General features: G+C 34.7%; 1 long non-coding RNA gene across 2 annotated transcripts in view; it reads left to right on the top strand.

The window, feature by feature from the left end:
• Positions 1 to 439: 439 nt before the first annotated feature.
• Positions 440 to 22,757, top strand: part of LOC141376077 (uncharacterized) — a 37,848-nt gene continuing 15,530 nt past the window's right edge. For both annotated transcript variants that reach the window (XR_015499230.1, XR_015499229.1), the window contains exons 1-3: positions 440 to 525; positions 867 to 1,032; positions 21,779 to 21,919. This is a non-coding gene — a long non-coding RNA (uncharacterized LOC141376077). The remainder of the gene's footprint in view (positions 526 to 866; positions 1,033 to 21,778; positions 21,920 to 22,757) is intronic.

Here is a 22,757-nt window from a genome sequence, read left to right as displayed (position 1 = left end):
AATGCCCTGACGCGAATACAAAGAGCTGCACTGAATGTTTTTTATGGTAAGCGCAGACCCGGGGCTTGTCACATTTGATTTCAAAAAGGTTTGTTAAATACATTGACATTATGAATTTGGTTATGAAAAAAACTATGCACTTATAACCCTCTCACAACGAAAAAACTTGTATTTGTGTGTCCATATCCATAAATATTCCCATCAAAAGAGCATGCAATGCTCAGTAAACTCTCTAAAACAGACAAACTCTAAAACATAGCAACTTACTCTCTGAACATAACCTGCTCCGGAGCAGGTTATCTTCAGAGAGTAAGTTGCTATGGCTACTTAACATACCCAGAAGTTACCTCCGATTTTGGAACCAAAGTTGAGGTTATCCACCTACATACTCTCAAACTTACCCGGGTATGTCACATAACCTGCTTTCTGGAACAGCCCCCTGGTCTTATCAGCTTTCTTGTTGTTCCTATAGTTTTTTAATAAATATGAAAAATTTTGATAGTACCTGTTATGTGTGTGTTTGTGGTGAGCACCCATGACAATTTTAAGTTTTGAAAAGATATGAGGACTAAAAATAAAAATAAATAAATCACTAATTTGAGATACCTTTATAAATTTATTTTATCTATGGCCTGATTTCTATTTGTCTTTATACAATCTATTTCCTAATTTTGTAGAGATATTTACATTGTTAAATATCTACACGCACATTTTTTTTTTTTTAATTTACTATTGATAGGTCTGTGTTTGGGTAAAACTATCAATTTAAAAATGTATTTTATGAGCTAAAATGACAGCAGAATTATATGCAGATATTGCAACCTGGAGAAACAGATAAAAAAATAAGATGCTCTCCTTTTTTTCAGACACCAAAGAAAATTTTGACCTAGTCCAGGACTCTACAGAAAGCTTGAAGTATCTGATTAAGCTACAGTCTATTGCCTTCTCTCACTCCTGCAACCAGCTGGTGGAACCATAGTGTGGTTCATCTCAAACAAGCCTAAGGTCTTCAGACTTACTAAAAACTTCAAGGTAAGCTAAAATCAGCAGGATATTTCAACATTATCTCCAGTGTTGTGCTAGTTACTGAAAAATAGTAACTAGTAAGTTACTTTATTTAAAAGGTAACTCAATTACTTTATTGATTACTTACTACACCAAAAAGAATTGCATTACTGTTAAAGTAATTTTTAGTTACTTTCCCAAAGACCATTTTAATGCTCCCATTATTGCCCTTATAACGTCACATAAGTGCTGCATGGTGATGTTGATCAGCTTCACAGTTTTAAATAATTTGCATTCTCACAATTAAAAGACAAACTTAAATAAAAAATAAATTTTCAATACTAATGAAACGCTACTCTATAAAAATGAAAATATCACAAGGTTAAAAAAACAGCTGAATAATATATTCAGAGACCAAAAAGCAAAAACTAAAGTTGCTTCAGCGTCATAAAAGTTTGTATTTAACCCTTGAACATATTTCTTCACAGCTTCAGTATACAATAGTGATGTTATACAACTAACACAGTACCTTATGAATGAATAAAGTAAAGTAATCTGAATTATCATTCAGAATCAGTTTGGTGAAACTCGGAACCAAAAAACTCAAATTTATAGACAACCATAAATTGTGTGCATTTTAAACAAAACAAAAACATAACAGCTGCTCAAAATGAAATCTATGAGCAATTTTCAAATTAACCACAAATTAAACATGGTATGTGAGCAACTTATAGAAAGTAAGCTGTGTATATTCAAAGTTTTGTATATTCAATATTCAACTGCTACAAAAATGTTTAATACAAAAAAAAAAAAAAGATCTGAATTTTTTTTTAAGCATTACAACACTATACATTTAAAATAACGTGTTCTGAAATATAACAGAAATTTGTCACTGTCTACTAAACTAATCAATTTTGTTAACAACTGGATGTCAAATTTGTGCTCATTTATTTCAAAAACAAACATGGTAGTAATAGTAGTAACGTTAACAGTTTCTTGGTCTCTCATGCACATTTAGTCTCTCTAGAGCGCACACCAGGCCAAAACTGCCTACTTCTCAGTAGTACTGCATTCGAATTTAAACATACTACTCCGTCATTAGAAAAGTACATTAGAACATCGTCCATCTGATGCACACTTTAGAATCTTGCCGTTCTCTCTGCTTTGCTTTACTTTAGTCCAATCTGGCAGCTCATACACGACGTGTCTTCTTTACAATGGTTTGTTGACATCCACCAATTCCAGTGTGTCGCCGTTGTAAACAGGAAGATGTAGGCTAGACTGCAGTCAAAATTAATTAATTTAATTAACAAACGCATCATTGTGATGGTAACAAGGTTAATATATTTAAGAAGTAATGTCACAGTACGCTGTAAAAAAAAATATGTAACGAAAAAAGGTAAAATAACGGCTGTTAAATTACAGAAATTTACCAGAAATTTTAATTTAAGGAAATTTCTGTAATTTAGCATCCATTGTTTTAGGGTATATTACCGTAATTTAACGGCTGTTATGTCATTGAAAATTTTTGTAAATTAACGGTTGTTATTATATGGTAAATTTCTGTAATTTAATGTCCGTTATTTTACTGTAAATTTATTTAAATTAGCCATTATTTTACAGTAAATTTATGTAATTTAACATCCGTTATTCTATGGTAAATTTATGTAATTTAACAGCCATTATTTTTACGTTTAATGTTATGTAATTAAAATCAGTTATTTCACTGTAAATTTATGTAATTTAATGGCAGTTTTTTTACGTAAAATTATGGATTTTTTTTTTTACAATGTAGTTACCGTCAAAAGTAATGCCGTTACAGTAACACGTCTCACAGCAACTTGTAACTTTTTGAATTAGTGGCTAATTTGTGTTCATTTGTACAACCTCATTCCTACAATATAGGAGAATTTGATCATCCCCCAATGAGGAATAAGGTTAGGGTTGGTGTATTGGCATCATGCAACTTATTTAAAACTGTATGTTTTCATGTGAATGAAATTGTATGAATATGTACAAATTAGCCACTTTTCCGACAATATGTGAAATAGTTACGTTTCCATGTGAGATAAGGATATTTGGCTGTCCAGGATTAGGATTGAACACCCCTGTTGTATGGTGCATGATTGTAATACTGTAGAACAAAGTAATAAAAGTAAATCTGTTCCACCACTTTAATGTGAAGCTCTGATCCAGCGCAGGAAGAAGAATGTGACATCATTTTGGCAAAGACCGAGGTAAAGTCTTCTCCTTCCCAGCGGATTAGCAGTCCCAAAGAAATCACTGGACTGGAAAATTTCTAGCAGTTAGTGAAGAATGGAGAAGGTGCGATTGGGATTCTTCATTTGTGGTTTGAAATGAGGTATGCAACAGACTGGAATAGCAGGAAGAGGATCGTAGCTTTGACGACAGGAGAGAGCTTACATAAAGAGCTTTATAGTCGGGCAGAGGAACCAGAATCTCCATTAGCTTTCCTCACTGAACTCCCACAGACAGATTCTGATGAGGCTGAGTAGGACGAGGCTGATGCTGCACTGCAGATGCACTGAGCGTATAATGCTGATGATTAATGGCTGATTGGTTGGCAGGTGTGAGAATAGCGAGGGAATTCAGGCAAATGGGGAGCCACTCGAACGCTTAAAGAAAACAAATAAACTAGATACTGTGCTTAAAATGGGCTGTGTCAAAGCAAGTTCTTATTTTGCTCGTTAGGCTTGGACAAGATAAGAAGGCTGAGAAAAGAGCTGTGGTTCTTACTTGTAGTACTGCAACAGGTTGGACAGAAATGCAGAAGTGTTGCTTTTGTACATCTTGAAATGTAAATGTAACAAAAAGTGTATATGTTGCAATCTTTAGTTCTGGGTCTCATAAATCACCACTGTGTACAGACGGGTGTGAAAGCGAGTCCAGTGAAAGGGAAGAAAAGTTTTGGAGGAATGTGTTAGGTAAGATATTTTTTTAAATGTTATGTTTATGTTGGGTGATCTTTTGAAAAAGTGGCTCGGCTACATTAGTGTACATTAGGGATAGGCATTGAGATCCCGCTGAGATCCACTGAGATTGACAGCTGATTTACTTTATTAAATGAGAAACACAATGCTGTGTACATGATTACAGTCCGGTACATGACAGAATAAATAAGTAGTATGATCTTTGTGGATGTCATTTATTCATGTTGGTATTTTTACCATTTTTAATATATTTGTATACAGTTGAAGTCAGAATTATTAGCCCCCCTTTGAATTGTTTTTCCTTTTTTAAATATTTCCCAAATGATGTTTAACAGAGCAAGGAAATTTGCACAGTATGTCTAATAATATTTTTTTCTTCTAGAGAAAGTCTTAGTTGTTTTATTTTGGCTAGAATAAAACCTGTTTTTAATTTTTAAAAACCCATTTTAAGGTCAAAATTATTAGCCCATTTAAGCTATTTTTCCGTTAATCTACAGAACAAATAATCGTTATACAATAACTTGTCTAATTACCCTAACCTGCCTAGTTAACCTAATTAACCTAGTTAAGCCTTTAAATGTCACTTTAAGCTGTATAGAAGTGTCTTGAAAAATATATAGTGAAATATTATTTACTGTCATCATGGCAAAGATAAAATAAATCAGTTACTAGAAAAGAGTTCTAAAAACTATTATGTTTAGAGATGTGTTGAAAAAATTGTCTCTTTGTTAAACAGAAATTGGGGAAAAATTAACAGGCGGGCTAATAATAATTTAGATAGGCTAATTTTTTTTTTTGCTTCAACTGTTTATAACTTTGTTTATTTTGTACTATGTTTATTATATATTTAATATATTTTGCATGTGATTTTAAACAGATCAGGGACTTTTTCACAACATTTTATACATTTTATTTTATTAATAATTATATCTCCTATAATATTTTTTAACTGCAGCAATTTAAACTTTGCATGTATATAGTTCAATATTATTAGCCCCTATGTTATCTATGTTATCTGACGTGCCAAATTAACCTACCTTCCTTACTCCTTTCTTAACTTACTACCTTAAACCAATTAACCCAGTTAAGCCTTTTTTTGCACTTCAAGCTGAATACTAGTATCTTCGAAAATAACTATACATCACCTTAGAATTATTAAAGTTCTGTCTGACATTTTTGTCAAAATTGAGTTGACATACTCTTATTAAATGACAACCTATTTACATTATGGGATGTTTTTTTTTTTTTTTTTTTAATAAGCGGTTTATATTTTAAGACTTTTTATTTAAAAAACAGAAAAGGTTTTATCTACATAGTCGAACTTTAGCTTGCTTTAATAAGGATCTTTTTTGTGAGCCAATCAGCATTTCAAATGCACACACGAGGACTTATCAGAGTTAGCTTTCTTTGTCATTCTACCAAACTGCTGCATTGACAGCAGGAAAGACCAGAAAGAAATACAAAATCAGAGTTGACTAAATAATGCTGCACCACACAAAATTGAGAAGAAACCTGAAACTGAAAGAAGTGTGTAAATGTGATGGTTTACAAGCATTGTTTGACATTAAGAAATTTTACTTTTAAATTTTACTAAAAATGAAACCGTTTTTAATAAAATGCAATATATTAAATATTTTTATTTGTGTATAAACATAGTTACAACACCAATTTTCATTTTTTTTTTTTTTTTGTAATTGTATTTCTTGATAAGTAATGCTTCAATTAATGATCTGCCAGACAGAACCTTATAATTCCAAGTGGAAAACGACAAAAAAAAAAAAAAAAGGAATGAAATGTTTCCATCTGCAATTGCCCTTTTTTATGTAAGATAATTTTGCTAATTTGCATTGAGTAGATTTAGGGTCTCTGTCATGTCAATATACAGTACAATTGAGAACAGTTACACAAATATTGTTTGCTATACTGAATGCAAAAACTTTGAAGCTCGATGTCTCAATCATTTAGAACGCAGATGGAACCTTATAAATCTAAAGTGACAATGTGTAATGTGTACTTTTTATTTTGGGAAATTACAGTAAGTTTGTTCTGTGGGCTTCCAATCCAGCACTACAGCAGGAAACAATCATACATTCGCTCATCCACATATGTTTGTTTTTGTGAATTGTGGGGACATTACTTTTAGGTTTCCACTGTTTTTTTTTTTTGTTTTTTTTTACTGTACAAACTGTATATTTCTATTTCCATTACCCCCAGCCTACTCCTAAACCTAACCCTCACAGGAAACTAAATACAGTTTTATTTTTTCAACAACAACAACAAAACTCATTCTGTTTGATTTATAAGATTTTTGAGAAATGTGGACATCAGCAATGTCTTCATTTCAACACCTTCCTGTAATACCAGTGTCATACCTATGTTATTATACAGATTTGTGAAGACGCACTCATACACTACAACTAATATAGTTTATTTAATTCATGCATGTCTTCAGAACTGGAAAAAGAACAGAAACACCTGGAGGAAACCCACTCGAACATGAGTAGAACATACAAACTCTGCATAGAAATGCCAGCTGTGACTCAAACCAGTAACCTTTTTACTGTGAGGCAACAGTGCTAACCACTTAGCCTCTGTGCCTTTAAACTGACATGTTAATACATAATTAAGCATGACATTTTTAAAAAACGCATCAGAATTGTATTTTGAAGTTGCAACTTTTTTAATATTGTGTAGTGCGCTCTACACCACAATATGTACAGCCTAAAACTAGGTCTATAGGTGTTTTTTATAGATGTATTCATGTTATGGAACAGTACATTCCCAAATATTTGAGCCCTTACATTTCTTTTTAACATTTTTTTTAAAGATATTTTTGACTTAAATGTGATCACCCTATATCCAAGCCATTTAAAAATCCCCCACTGGGACCCTTCTAACCTTGCCATGCGTTTTTTAAAAATGTACTGTACATTCATTACCATTTCTCCAGTCAGCGCTAAGCTATTTAGTCAGCATCTCTTATCAACATCTTTCTATATCCATGCAGATTTTCCGGTCTCTTGAGTTTCGCTGATGATGAAATTGACCACATGTTTAAAGTCTGTATAATGTCTATACAAGGGGTCTTCAAACCTGCTCATGGAGAGCTTCATCCTGCAGATTTCAGCTCCAACCCTAATCAAGCACACCTGAACCAGCTAATCAATGTGTACGGGGTTACTTGATAATTACTGGCTGCTGAGTTTGAGGCTGGGAACGAAGTCTGCTGTCAGGAGCTCTTCAGCTGTAGGGTTGAAATCCCCATCCACTGCTCTCCTAGGGCTTTATCATACAGCTGGCGCAATGCGGCAGCAGGCGCAGTGAAAATGTTTGTTTTTTTTTTTGCTAGTTTCAGCCTGCCGCAGGTATAATTTTTACATCTTGTGCAATGTTGTTTAAATAGCAAATGTATTTGTGCCCATTTGTGTGCCCATTTGTGTGCCCATCGGCATGCTGGTCTGAAAAGAAGGTTCAATTCAATTCACCTTTATTTGTATAGTACTTTTATAATGTAGATTGTGTCAAAGCAGCTTCACATAGAAAATTATAGAAAATTGAAACGGTGTAGTCCAGTTTTCAGTGTTTAGGTTCAATTCAGTTTAGCTCAGTTCATTGTGGTTTAATAATCACTACTGAGAGGCCAAAAACTGAAGAGCAAATCCATCGAACCATGCAAGCCAGTGGTAACCGTGACGAGGAAAAAACTTCATCAATTGGCGAAAATGAAGAATTAAAAACCTTGAGAGATACCAGGCTCAGTTGGGCACGACCATTTCTCCTATGGCCAAACGTCTTGTGCAGAGCTGCAGTTTAGGCGCCGGAGGCTGGAGAAAGCTGGAACTCAGTGAAGACTCGTCTGTCCCTGGAACATCACAGGAATCAGTCTCATGCTCTCCACTCCTCCATAAAATCCACCGCAGCTGCTCAGGATACAGCCTGGTCCAGGATTATGAGATGTGTTAAGCCCACTGTTGGCACGTCGCTATTTTAAGGCAACTGAAATAAACTGCGAAAATTGCTATTCACCATGTCAGCAATGTAAATTTGTAAACATTCTTAAAGAGAATGGGAGACTCTGATGTTATGCCAAAAACACACCCATAACTCACTAAAAGAATGATGACAAACACGTTTAGACCATGCACTGGGCATGCAGACTGTTTTTCCCATACTTCAAATAATGAAAGTGGGTACTGGACCTTTAGGAGCAAAGGACAGTTCTTGCAGTAGAAACTAAACACAAGCAATTTTGTATATGTATTGCAAAAAAAAAGAAAAAAAAAATTCAAATTAGGGGATGCTGTGACCACCTCTAAAATATGGGCCAGAAAACTTCCTTACAATTATATAGCGCTTTACACATTAGAGGAGGGAATCCCCTCGTCCACCTCCAGTGTGCAGCATCTACCTGGTTGTTGCGACGGCAGTCACATTGCGCCAGACCGCACACAACACACCAGCTGATTGGTGGAGAGGAGGCAGTGATGAAGCCAGAATGATATGGGGATGGTTAGGAGGCCATGAGGGACAGAGGCCAGTGAGAAAATTTGGCCAGGATACTGGGGTTAAACTGGGATTTTTAACTACCACAGAGAGTCAGGACCTCAGTTTAACATATCATCTGAAAAATGGCTCACTGAGCAGTATAGAGTCTCCTTCTCTATACTGGGGCCTTAGGACCCACACAGACTAGAGGTTACCTCCACTCACTAACACCATTTCTGGCAGCAACCTAGCTTTCCCATGTGGTCTTCCAACTTGGAAATATGTTACACATAGAGGAACTGAGATTCTCACTAAGTGACAAATTGTCTACTTTTAACAAAATGCTGGAATAATTCACACTTTATGCAGACTGAACTGCAATAGATTTTCACATGCGTTTTGACAAGCAATCTTATTTATTTAATTTTATTGTTTATTTAATGATTTTTCTCCTTTGCTTTCATTGTCCATGTATACCTTGCTTTAATGTTTTTATTCCAGCCAGTTCCGTTTTATGATTCCAAATAACACTATGTTATGCATATATAATAAGCCTTTAATTTTATTTTTTATGCACCTTCTACAAACATTTATTCTGTGTTAGATGGGTGGGAGAAACAGTTTTGAATTTCTTTTGTAATAAGTTAAATCTAGAGTAATAGAGTACTTCCAACAACACTATTTATTTTCATTTTCATATTATATATTCAGACATGCCCGTGCACCTGTGCCATGACCTTTAGACCATTCGGTTAAATAATTTAAATGCACTGTAAAACCCAACCGTCAACTTTATCAACTGAAATGAGTGTAGTTAACTCAAAATTGACTGAAAGTTAAGTCTACTCATTTGAAAAGAGTTTTGAACTCAGTGTTGAAGGTTATGAATTAAAGACCTCATTACTTCAACTTAAATGGAGTAAGTTCACAGAACTCGTATAGATTAGTTTTTACTCCAAAGGTTTATTTCAATCGGTTTCCCTCAAACGGTTTGAGTTGCCTTAACATGTTGGGTTTTACAGTACTCAGTTGGTTTGAGTTCTCTTCATTTATTGGGGTTTATTGTGCTCAAATTGCTTTGTTTAGTCAAATGAATTAAGTTCACAGTACTCATTAGGATTAGTTTTTGAACTTAAATGGTTTGTTGCAATCGGTTTCCTCATAGTTTGAGTTACCTTACCTCTTTTGATTTTATAGTTTAGAGAGTGGGTCACATTTTAGATTTTGAGAGACATTTCTGGTTTTGAGAAGTTAAATTCAGATTGAGTGAATCAATCTTGTTCTTGTGATTCAGCTATTGTTTATGCTCTTGCCTTTGGATGAGCTGTATATTTTATATCTTGTGTTTGTTGTTTATATATAGGAGAAGAGTGGAAAACTTTTTTTTTTTAACGTATAGCAAAAAATATCAATTGCTCAATCTCTTTTCAGTCTATTGCTTGTTTTTTTTTTTCTCCTGAATGTTTTCATTTTCCCTTTGCTGACGAGTAGACTGTAATATATACTGTGCATCTGTGGATCAGATATCCTGATTTAATGTACAATATATCTTATGAATAGTTCAGTGGAATGCACTAGGAATCTTTAAATTCCATGTTTGTTTTCATACAGATGCTTCAAAATGTAATAGTCAATAACTTATATTCCACATTATCAGTGTTTTCAATGTTTCTGAAGCAGGTTAATACGATATTTTGTTGAATTGTCAAAAGAAAAAAAAAAACATTTAAATATTAAAGTTAATGAACCTTTTTTATGCCATATCTTTCAGAAAATAAATTACAGAGTTAAACTGTAGCACTTCAGTTATTCATGGTATGCTGTTGAATGGTCTTTATTTAAATTTTCCTTTTGTTCATTGATTTAAGGATGAGTAGAGTAATATTGCCTTACCCCGTTTAAACAAATTAGTCACTAGTTACTGTTTGGTTGCTCCTATAATTCATGCAAAGTGTCATGGGGCAAAGGAAAAAGACGGAAAGAATGAAGTTGAAGCCTTTTCCTTAAGTGTCCAACACTAATTTGGAAGTGGTCTATTAGGACTGTTTAGAGTTCCAACAAACGTGGTTACACCTACGGTTGATTATGTCTGGAAACACAAATCTAAACTGATTACTTGCTGTAAATAGTGTAGACAGTCTGCTGGAAAAGATCTTTTTTGACAAAAAAATTCAGAACATAGCCTTTCTGACAAACATATGTAGAGCAATTTCAGCTTGAGTAATCAAAACAAAATTGTTTATCCTCGATAAAGCAGCACTTGTAATGCACTTTTATTAATAGAATGACTCCTGTGTAAGCAAAAGACTACATTGGATAAATCAACACAGTCGCTTTATGTCTTACAGTATATGCCATTTCAACTAAGCAATTCAATCTAAGCGTGTGAGGTTTTTTTTTCAGCACGCCAGTATTTTCTAACATTTTTTTCTTGCTTTATTAAACCCAAAAGCCCTGTTTCATCAGCAAATCTAAAATGTGTTACTTTTGATTGAAAATACTTTTAATTGTATCATTTAGCTTTGTCATTAATAAAATGAGTGGTTCATCCATGCTTTTTTTTTTTTTTTTTTTTTTTTTTTTTTTTGCAGAAGGAACTTGGATAGTTGTAAATGTCTATATATATATATATATATATATATATATATATATATATATATATATATATATATATATTTGTATAATAGCAAACTATCTGAAGAGTTTAGATGCAAAAACCTCTAAATGCTGTTTGATATTTTCTTCTAAAATTAGCATTTGTCTCCAACATTTTTAGTGACGAATAAGTTATTTTCATTGGCTTTAAAGCAAAATAAATGGAGAAAAATTATCATTTCAGAAGAAAATATCAGACTGCATTTAGAGGTTTTTGCATCTGAACTCTTCATCTTTTTTTAACAATAAATGCTGTTGTTAGTGTGATGTTGAGAAGCAGCATTTATTGTTGAAACAAAGCTACTGGATGGTTAAACAAACATGCATGAAATGTTTACATGCAAAAAAGCCTGGGTTCCACACATCCTGCTAGGCCTGGTAATTGACCAGTTCAAAAAAGCTAGTCGCTTTTTTTAAATTTATCTCTAGGAGGGTCTGAAAAAACTCTTAAGTTTGCAACACTGTTCTTACCAAAATGTGTATATTCCATAATAACTGAAGCTGCTCCGTCAATTCTTGTTATGTCATGCGTGCGTGCAAGCCGAACACCTCCAATGGAAACAACTTGCTTGTGCGAACTCTAGAAAGAGAGCGATATGCAAGCGGCCCCTAAAAGGCCGCTGTCATTTGCAATCTCAATCAGTTAATCTTTTTGCACAGCCATGCTCGATTCACCTAATTTGTTGACAAATGGGTTGGGAATCCGTTGGCAGTTTGTGAGTCCTTCACTGGGCCTTTGGCCTTAGCAAAGAAATTTTCTAAAGACGTCTGTTTCTTACTCATTTTGCTGCTGGTGGGTTAAACGTGGGCACTCAAGTGACCGAGATGTAATTGACAAAATATGGTCATTTTTCAAAATAAGAGTTTTTTTTTAAAATAAAAGATTGTTCAGACAGATAATATATCAAATGGAAACAATTATTGATTTCTTGTGCGGCCTGGTACCAATTGATCCACGCACCAGTATCGATCCGCGGCCCGGTGGTTGTGGACCACTGCCCTAAACAACAAGGACAAACGACTAACATCGCTGACATTGTACGTATCCCTTAAAGTTGTTTAAAAATAAATGTTTAGAGATGTGTACCTATGTGTGCCTTTGTACTCCTTGATGCCCCTTACTTGTCGCAGCACCAGTGGCACCAAAATTAGGCACCAAAGTTACATTAGTTACATTGGTATCGGTGACATAATGGCACCGGGTTTCAGTACCCAACCCTAAACCCAATAAGTCTCATTTTCAAATTTCCTGACATTAAATAGGATCTAAATCCCTGCAATTTTGAGGCCCATCACAACATGACAAAGGAGTGTGGTTTTCCATGCCCACCAAATTTGACTGCCGCATATTAACGTCACCATAGTAACGGGTATAATCATGTAGTCGTGTGTGTGCATGTGTAACCCCCACCGGTCCTACACCAACCAGCCCGCTCCGAGCTTGGCTCGAACTGGCGACCTTCCGCATGGGAGTCGGTTGCTCTACCAAGGAGGCTAAAAACCATGGCCTCTAGCATCTGACGCTGGAGCACCTTTAGAGGTCAGAGGAGTGAGTTTTTTTTCTGCACAGCACTTCACTAGCTGGCCTCCGTTACATGTGCGCGTGAACTTTGTATCTGCATTCTGTGAGACTTATCATTGCAGAAAGGCTTGAATTAAGGTCACAAAAAATATGTCCACATCAAATAACCACTGGGAAAGTTCTTACTGTAGTATTTCTCATAAATGGGAGATCTACTTGCTTCGTATCTGTGACTGTGCTGTTTATATGACATGAGAAACAGAAAAATGAGACCTCTATGGCGTGAGAGATCTCTATGGCTCTGACATGCACATGGGAACAGAGGGCGGGGAGAACCAGTTCATTTGCATTAAAGGGACAGGAAATAAAAACAGCTACAGTGTTTTCAGATCTCAAAATTCCCATATTTAGAAATGTTAATAATAATCTGATGGGTATTTTGAGTTGAAACTTTACAGACACATCCTGGGCGAGGCAGTGGCGCAGTAGGTAGTGCTGTCGCCTCACAGCAAGAAGGTCGCTGGTTTGAACATCGGTTCAGTTGGCGTTTCTGTGTGGAGTTTGCATGTTCTCCCTGCCTTCGTGTGGGTTTCCTCCGGGTGCTCCGGTTTCCCCCAAAGACATGCGGTACAGGTGAATTGGGTAGGCTAAATTGTCCATAGTGTATGAGTGTGTGTGTGGATGTTTCACAGAGATGGGTTGCGGCTGGAAGGGCATCCGCTGTGTAAAAACTTGCTGGATAAGTTGGCGGTTCATTCCGCTGTGGCGACCCCGGATTAATAAAGGGACTAAGCCGACAAGAAAATGAATGAATGAATGAAGATACATTCTGGAGACACAAAGGACATATCTTAAATTAAAAAAAAAAGGGGTAAAATAGGTGCCCTTTACAGTTACCAATATGGGCCCCCAGTGCAAAGCTTGCATGCCTTTATTTCTGAAACTGTACTTACTCTTACCTATAAAATGAGACGCAAACACTCATACAATTATACTGTATATAAAATTATTGTATATAAAATAATGATATATTATCTCTCAAATCAATGAAATGATTGCACATCCATACATAATCTATCACTTACAATGAAACACACATGCATACATACAAACTTATAAGTACATCAATTAAATGAAACACTAAGTAAAAACTTACCAGTAGCAACATCTTGTCTACTAAAGACAAGCTTGTGATGGAGGTTCAGCATGATCAAGAAGTTTTTCTAGTGTTTTATCAGTTGATCCAAAGGTGAACTGATATACTACAATCAGTTACAGTTCTATATTCACAATTACAGGGAAATATATCTTCAATGAAATGAGAGAGAAATTAATTTACATGTATATTGTGAAAAACATCTATATTTGTTATAGCATTGTAGGAATGCAAAAACAACAAAACAAAAAAATTCCCCTTCTAATTATGACTTTCTAGTATCATTTGTGTGCATTCATTTTGTGAATGCAGTTTTCGATATCACTTGAATACATCAGAGGAATATGCTAGCTTCTGTAAAGTTTCATTATTTTGCATCAAATTCTGTTAAAGAAGCCTTTTAAAGGCCACTCTGTGCAGTGTAAGGTTACTCTTGAATGCTAAGAAAACAATATCCCTGTCTTCTCTGAGGCTCGTTTCAGTGTGCTGACCTCAGCAGCTCTTATGTCTGAAGGGACACTAACCGATTTTTTTGCAAGAAATACCAAGCATATGGTGAGATGACAAGTTCACCTTCAAAATTCATTTCCACACCTTCTGTAAAATTGAAATGAAATGAAGTTTGTTTTCACAAGCGTAGCTCTTCTTCAAAAGGCCAGCAAAAAGTTTTTGTTAGCTTGTTTCAAGATCTCATTGATCTGGATTTGACATTTAAAGTTTGCAGATTGCTGTAAACTTCCCCTAAAACTGGTTGCTGGCAGGTGCTCCGCATACGCATATTCATAATTTTCTTACACAAGCCGTTCCGTAGTAGAGCATATGGATGTATATTTGTGACCTGCATATGCTCATGTTCAATTATTCCTGTTTAAGAATGCCTCCTCCTACTCAAACACAATCAGAGGTGAAAAAGCTACTTCACTTTTCTTTGGCCCAAATGAAGTGATAATAATGTGAGAGCTTGTTATATTTTCCAGAGTGTGAGATGCAGGCGAATGTGTTGTTTCCAACCAAAGAAATTTGTTTTTAGAAGGGGGAAAAAAAGGAACAAATCTCCTATGTGGTTTCGAATGAGCGTAGATTTGCTGTAGAACTTTGATATTGGTAATATGTAGAATATATTCTCTGAATTGAAAATGTTCTTATTTGGATATCTCAGACTAATTAAAGTCAAGCAGATTTTCCTAATGAGTATTGAACAAAGCACAAACATATTTAGTCATGCTGTGCTTTTACAGACTAAAACTGAATATTTTAGATGTATAAAAATATGTATTTTTTAGAATAAATGTTAATTAAGACACTTCAGTGATGTTGACTTTGTAGTCACTGTCTTGGATGACTTTAGATAATAATTTAAATCGCACAAAAACATGAGGCAATTATCAGATGATCAAATTTGCCATAAGACAAACATTATTAAACACTTGACACATTTTATGTTTCATAATTTATTCCATATCATTATGAGCCATCTTTTTTGTTCCCGCTTGCCTTTCCACACATCAAGCTGTCATCACAGACATCAGAGATGTGATCTTCCCTCTGTCCTGACTGAATGTGAACAAGACTGAGGCCGCTTTGATAATTCACTTTGTAAAGGCGTCATTATTATGCATGGAGTTGCAGGAAAACGTCAAATAATGAGACCATGACACAGTGAATTTGTATGGAGATAGTTTGTGCCAGTCAGAGACTAGAACCGACTCATTTCTGATTCTTTTTGATGTGTTGTCCTGACACAAGATGCTAATGTTGTTGGACATGCTGCTGGCTCGTCCTCCGTGTTCGTTTGGTGTGCTGTCTGCATCTCGGATTGTAAGTAGAACAATATGCATTTGAATGTCTTAAATTATTGTAGTGAATGAACTGATTGCATAAGTAATCTGCCATGACCTAAAACAGTTCCTAAATTGGGCTCGAAAAACAGAAGGGGCCCTTGTGAATAAGTTATGTAACTGCATAATATTTAGACTGAGAAACAGAAAAGATGTTGTATCCGTTGCATTTTACTTCTAATGGAATTTTTATAGTAGTGGATAGTATGTGAAGCTGCATGGGTAAATTGAGAATCGTTATAGTTATCTAAACAAAGTATATATATATTTTTTTCTGATGTGGACTTTTTCTGAAGTTGGACAGTTTATCTCATGATTCTGACTTGTTGTTCTCAGAATTGCAATACCTCTGTATCTCACATTTTTGAGTAATGGCCTATTTCCACTGAGTGGCACAGTATGGTTGGTACGCTTTTTTAGCTGTTTCCACTGTCAAAAGGTATCAAAAAGTGAACCGTACCGTACTTTTTGGGTACCCTTTTTAAAGATAACTAGTACGACAAAAGGGTACCAAAAGGCGGAGCCAGACGCACAACTGAATGCTATTGGTTTACAGAGAAATTTCACTCGTAAAAGTCCAGTTGTTGTTTTACGAGGCCGTCTAAAAGCGAGAGCGGTTTCACTTTCTAAAGAGAGCTCGCGTGCACTCACTGCGAGTGTATATTTGAAATAGAGAACTTGAGCTAATGGTAATAATGTGCGCGTGATTATTAAAGTGCTTCTGACATCTTTTCAGAAATGGACAAACGCTAGAGTGAATCACGAAAAAAAAAAAGGAAGAGCCTGAAACAACAAAGGGAGCAAATGATTCTTTTAGGAACCTAAAATATGACGAAACTGCCATGTTTAGGTATTATCATCATTTTTTGGACTATTATGAACTCGGAATGATGGAATTCAAGACGTTACATGTGCTGGTGAAGATTAAAGATACAGATGAAAGGTTGCACTGACTGTGGGCTATATGTTGCCTGTTGTTTTTGAACCTAAATAAGGACTAAATCTATAGTTTTTCTGTAAATGGTAATATATCGGTGACTGTATGAGTCTGTATGTGTTCTTATACAGTATGTTGCATTTTTATATAATTGCAGATGTTACAGTAGGCTATTTACCAATGATTTGCAGTTATAATCAAATCATATTCAAAGGAAGGTTAGTAATGAACAATCCACAAGTAAATGAAAATGTGCCTTGTACAGTATAAAGTTACTGAATCTCAAAACGAAAGACTCTATTCAGAATCATCGATTTGCGTTAATCTTCAGACAGATCTTTAGCCATTTGGTTGCAACAACTGAGTAAAACGTTGGCTGCCCAGTTGTTTTACATGCAGACCTTCGGAAAACATGACCCCCAGCCCCAACCACACTGTGGTGGATTTCTGGTGATCTTTAGACAATTTTAACTGCCTAAAGATGAGGCTGTGAGGATTTAATGGTTAGAGTACATTTTCACAACAATACACCAGTATAGCTCCAACCTTGTCCTGTGTTCTTGTCATTTTACTGATGACTAATACAGTAACCTACCACAAAATGCAGGATTCACAGGCCAGATGTTATTAAAAAAAGGATCAAAAGAATCTTCTTCCCCCAGACCACAACCTGTATCTATGATTGAAAGGGTTCCCGCCTTGTTCTCTGTAGTTGTTTATTATGTTCACTCGTGAAACCCATTCATTTCAATGGCTTAAGAGTTGCGCAAGGTTTTTTTTTTACTGCGATGACCAAAGGATGACGCTCAGAATGCATGTCTTGCAGTCAAAGCAACATTTACTACGGCACAGAATTGTTTCTATTAATAAATGTTTATTATTATTACTTGGTGTTATGATAAAGAATAAAGCAGTTTGTACATAATCAATACATTTCTGCATAGGGAGCATGCATATACTGTACCAGACTGCAATCTGTAATAGGCGTTCTGTTTCCAACATGTGCTACAGTAGACCAATCAAAACACTGGATCATTGGACCAATCACTGCAGATTAGTGTCAGACAAAGGAGTGATTTGGAAAAAAAAAATCACTGAACACATAATACTGTACGTCAGTCAAAAAAGGTACAAAAAAATCCTTTATATTATAAAATATTATAAGAAGATGAAGGTGGGTTTGACCTTACATGCATCAGCCTGACCTTGAATGAGTCAGTCTGTTGTTGGGGACTCCAACAAACAAAATATGAACCTTTAATAATCCATAGTATGACACTTTTACATTTATTTTTTGAATACATCTGATTATTTCCAAAATTCTATTGCAATTCCATTATTATGATGCATGTAAATGTTATCAATGTTCAATTGCAAATGCATTTTTGTGGTATTTATGACCACATACTGCTAATACTGTAAACATCTTTGTTCATAATCTATTATCCCAGTAATTTTGTTACACAGAAATTGTATTAATTTGTGTTTAAAAATACCAAAGACCGTTTCTTAACTTTCCATGTCATGATTTTAATGTCTGCTATGATCTTACCTGTGAATTGTTTTATTATAGAAATAAGATCATCATGTGAGTCTTTGAATCAAGATTATGATCGTCCAACTGTTAATTGTACATTTCTAGTATGTACTGAAACACTATTGTGTTAAAAACCAAGGGGGTAGTGATAATTTTATGAAGAATTCAATTTGGAGCTACTGACATTGTTTCCCGAGCAGAAATATCAATCTGGGGAATAATGTTTTCATTATTGCACTTGCCAAAGTGCACTCATCACTCCCTAGCAGCCTGTCTCAGAGACCTGACAGCTGTTCAGGAAATAAAATGTATTGTCATTACGGAGAATCACCAACTCGATCCACGATCTGAGTATCATCAGAATTAATCATGACATCCCCATATTGGGTGTCATTTATAATCTAACTCTTCTGTTTTGGTCAGCCCAAAATAATATTTCAGAGCTGTGAAACAGCTACATGGACAGACGAGAGAGGACGTCTTCTGAATAAACAATGTGTTGTGATTTTCCCTGATTATCTCTGGTTAAATCTGCAAGATTCTTCCCCTTATTACTCTCTATAGGCTTCCCCCCGCTTTGATCTCCTCGTGGTTTTGAATTCATCTCACAGGAAGCTTGTTATGAAGAAGCTGCTTTGCTAATTCTGACAAATTTTCATAGATGATTGTGGCCTGAGCCGTATTCTCCAAATAGTTGCGTAGTTAAGGGTAAAGATGAAATGTAGGCTACCTCAGAAAACCCATCTCACTTTAATTAATGGTGGGTGGCTGTATGACACTTCTAACACCACAAACTTTTTTGACAGTGTTTTATGACATGAAAGCTAAGCTAACTTTGAATCCTCTTCAGAGAGACTTTGTAAACTCCAGACATTTGCACCCCATCCTATTTTCCCCACAGGCAATGGGGAAGCATGGAGGCAAGTTTTCAGAAAAAGAAATGAAAAGAGATGACTGAGGTGCATTTATTGTCATACTTTATTAAACCAACCCCATCAATAAAGTCTCTTTATCAATGCCTTATCTAAAATCTTATTTTATCTTATTTATTTTATTTGTTAACCTTTATGTACTGTTGGGGATGTTTTCATCCACTCTGGGCTGATTTCTGTGTCTTAATTTAGACATAAATAATTCTGTGTTTCAGATAGCAGAACAATTTGTGGCAACACATTTTATTTTGACAAATATTTTGAGAAAATACTTTTTATTATTATTATTTTTTAACTCAACAATAAACTCTGGGCAAATTGACTACCCTCTTGTTTTGTTATGGATGAAAACATCCACAAAATTAAACTGCTGTAAAAATGCAAATCTAAAAAATAAAATAAAAAAAAAAAACATATAGTTTTAATCTGTTAATCAACCTCTGTTCTGATCAACTAATACATTGCTTATAAAATTACAGGATCTTAACTTTTTAATTTCCAGTTTCATGAATGTCACTGATTTGGTGAGAAAAAAAAGACATATTTTCAATATAAAAGTATATATTGGTGGCTGTTTTTGCCGCATTGTTTTCTATTATAACCACATTATTTTTGATTACAAAATCATGACACCTTATATTTTTTACTGTTTATCGTCAGTTTGCAACATTAACCCTTTAGATTGAACTGTACAAAAAAAAAGCTTGTTTCTGAACTTTATATACAGTATAACAGCAAAATAAAGTGTGCGCGCGTGTGTGTGTGTGTCTGTTTGTGTGAGTGTGAGAGTCCTGCACTTACCTTGATGTGTCCGAGAAAATCAAAATATGCATCTCAGCTCTCAGAACTACATGGAGTAAACAAAAACAAAGACTGTGTTTATACACCATCAAATGTAGTTATGGCAAAAACAGCCACCAACAGTAAATTAGGGAGAAAAAGCGAAAATCTAATAATGTATCAAAGCCAATAGTATTACTAATCATTAGGCCCAACCGCAATCTGCGCGCGCAGAATTCCAGCCCATCATTAACTGTTTATTTACTTGAGTAAATATGTGTAAATCTATATTTATTCAGTTTTTATTTTTTTATTAATTTCACTAATATTATGGACTAAAGTGAAAATGTTTATCTGATTTATGTACAATGCAGTTTGTACAGCAATATTTTTTGTCTTTTACTAGATACGTTATACAAACTTGCTTCATTTAACGAATAAAGTGAATCTAATTGGATTTTTATTTTAAACCATTAAATAGATGTTCAAAATATATAATTTTTATTTCATATATTAAGGTTTTAGTTATGATACTGCCAAAATAATTCAGCAGAAATCCACAGACTTTTACCAAAATTCTCTGCAGAAATAGCAAAAAACGTCCACAGATTCCGTCTGGCGATTCACGTTCATAATTTTAAAATAAATTACTTTTGATATTGAAAATACATCATTTTGTGTTTTTTTTTTTTTTTTTTGCCAAATCAGTGACATCATTTATAAATTTGGCAATAAAAATAAATAAAAATTTTGTAAAAAAATATATATATTTAGTAGTTTTACTCAGTACTAAGGTTGATTAACAAATTTATGCAAAATTAAATATGAAAAATGATTTCTTATTTTTTATTATTTCTTATATCTGTCAAACTCAACAGAAGATAGTTTATTGAATGTTAGAAACTGGTAGCCATGGATTTTACCTTAGTATTTTTCCCCACTAAGAATGTCAATGCTTTGTTTAGCAGAATATCTTCTTTTGTGTTTAGCAAAGATTTTCAATAGGGCAGAGCTAGTGTTTTTTCCCATACCGATACAGTTCCAGTGAATGGTTGATGTGACTGTTCAATTTTATAAGGTTCCTTTACAGCATTGATGTTGTAATGAAATTAAAATACAACCGAAAGAGCTTGAACCAGGTTAATGCAAAATTCAAAGTTCTTTTGCATACGTCTGCATATACCCTATTGCTTGAGGGTTTCATTTTTGCTTTAAAACATTAGATCCATCCACCCATGATCATTCATAGCATTACTGAGTGAGTTTTTTGTTTTGTTTTTTTAAACAGTGTGTAGAATTGTTTTCCATCACACCCAGCAACAAGCTTTAAAAATTCAAAAAATGGATGTGAAATATGTGATCTAAAGAGCTTGAAACAGCAGAAACTGTGTGTCTGTTTCTTCCATGTGTGCATGTGTTATGAGTCAGAATATCGCTCTTGCCTTTTAAATTTTTTATTCAGTGGCAGAAACAAGTCTCCATACTTTCCAGATGATGACATCTACGCTTCATCTTAACACTTCCTCACACTTCCTTTAGAGTCACATCTATGAACAACCATGAGAGATGTTCTAAAGCTGACTCAATAAGCTAAATGCAATATACATTCTATGCTTTATATGTTATGCTAAATGTTAAATCAATTGTAAAAGACCATAAATAATGCATGCCTGCCCATATAATCAAAATCCACTTTAGATTGCAGTCATTTCAAACACTCAGTGCTGGTTTAAAGGAAGGTTTTAAGCAGTAGTCATAAAAAAAATCTCATAAAATGCGATGTGTAGCTTAATTCTAATTATAGAACTAATGTACCTGTTACCCAGCTGCAGTTTTTTCATGTATTTGATCTTTTTTTTTTATATATGGCCTCATAATCATATAGTCTGTACAGTGTATGTTTATAGTGTACAACATTGTAATTTTTAAAAACTTTTGTACTGTAGACTGACACTGAATTGGTGTTTCTTTTTTTTACAGGTTATTTGACTTTGTTCAACCCAGGCTCATTGGAGATATGTGCCCAGGGCTTCATTTTTGAGAACAGAGAAACATGTGCCCTAAAGCAGGGATTCTCAACCAGTCAGCTGTGGCCCCCTAGTGGCCTCATTGATCCTGCAGGTAGGCCATGTAAAATTATTATTAATGTAACATTATTACATGTAACATTATTTACCCGTAATGACCGAAACAGGTGCCTGTGGCTAAACATAAGTATTGTTCTTAAATGTTTAATAACTTTTGATCCGCTGATCCGATCCGCTGATACAATTCAAAGATTAGCATAAAGAAGAGAGTCTCAGCTTTCCATCGCTGTACAACATTACATTCACTGACCTTCGTAGGCCCCGGAATTAGTGTTGTTACGTCATCACATTTTGACAACGCTGGTTTGACAACGGAACGCTCGTGGCTTGTGACTCTGGACAAACCAGACATGATGCCTTGTCCCTCCTCCATGCCCAGATTGGTTCAAACTCATTCTCTCTCAACCAATAAGCATAGGTTTCGCTTTGTGAACCAGCAATAAGCTGTTTGAACAACCTGGAATGAGACATAAGCTATACATTTACGCATGGTTAAATAAAATGCAAAAAAAAAAAAAAGTTTTGCATGAAATAATTCTCATACTAAGTACTTTTGCATGCACAACAGCACAAAAACATTACAAAACATGTGACATAGCAAAGATGAAGTGCTGGTCTTGCTGTTTTCAAAGGACGCAAATGACGGCGCGGCTGTTTGTATGCAACGCAAAAGTTGGGAAGCAGCAGGGTCCACACCATATGCTGGCACATAAAACCTAAGGATGGTCCATATTGAATCTAGTTTAGTAATGTAACTATTTATAGTATAGTAAATATTTATATCTATTTTTTTTTTTTTTTTTACTGACGATTTGCTCCATGTTTATTTGGACTTCGACGCATTATTTATTATTTTCTTATTCTATATTTGT

This window comes from Danio rerio, chromosome 9, assembly GCF_052040795.2.
Source record: "Danio rerio strain M-AB ecotype USA chromosome 9, GRCz13ab, whole genome shotgun sequence".
Classification (NCBI taxonomy): Eukaryota; Metazoa; Chordata; class Actinopteri; order Cypriniformes; family Danionidae; genus Danio; species Danio rerio.
The sequence above is the reverse complement of the archived record's forward strand: the minus strand, read 5'-3'. Positions and strand labels throughout refer to the sequence as shown.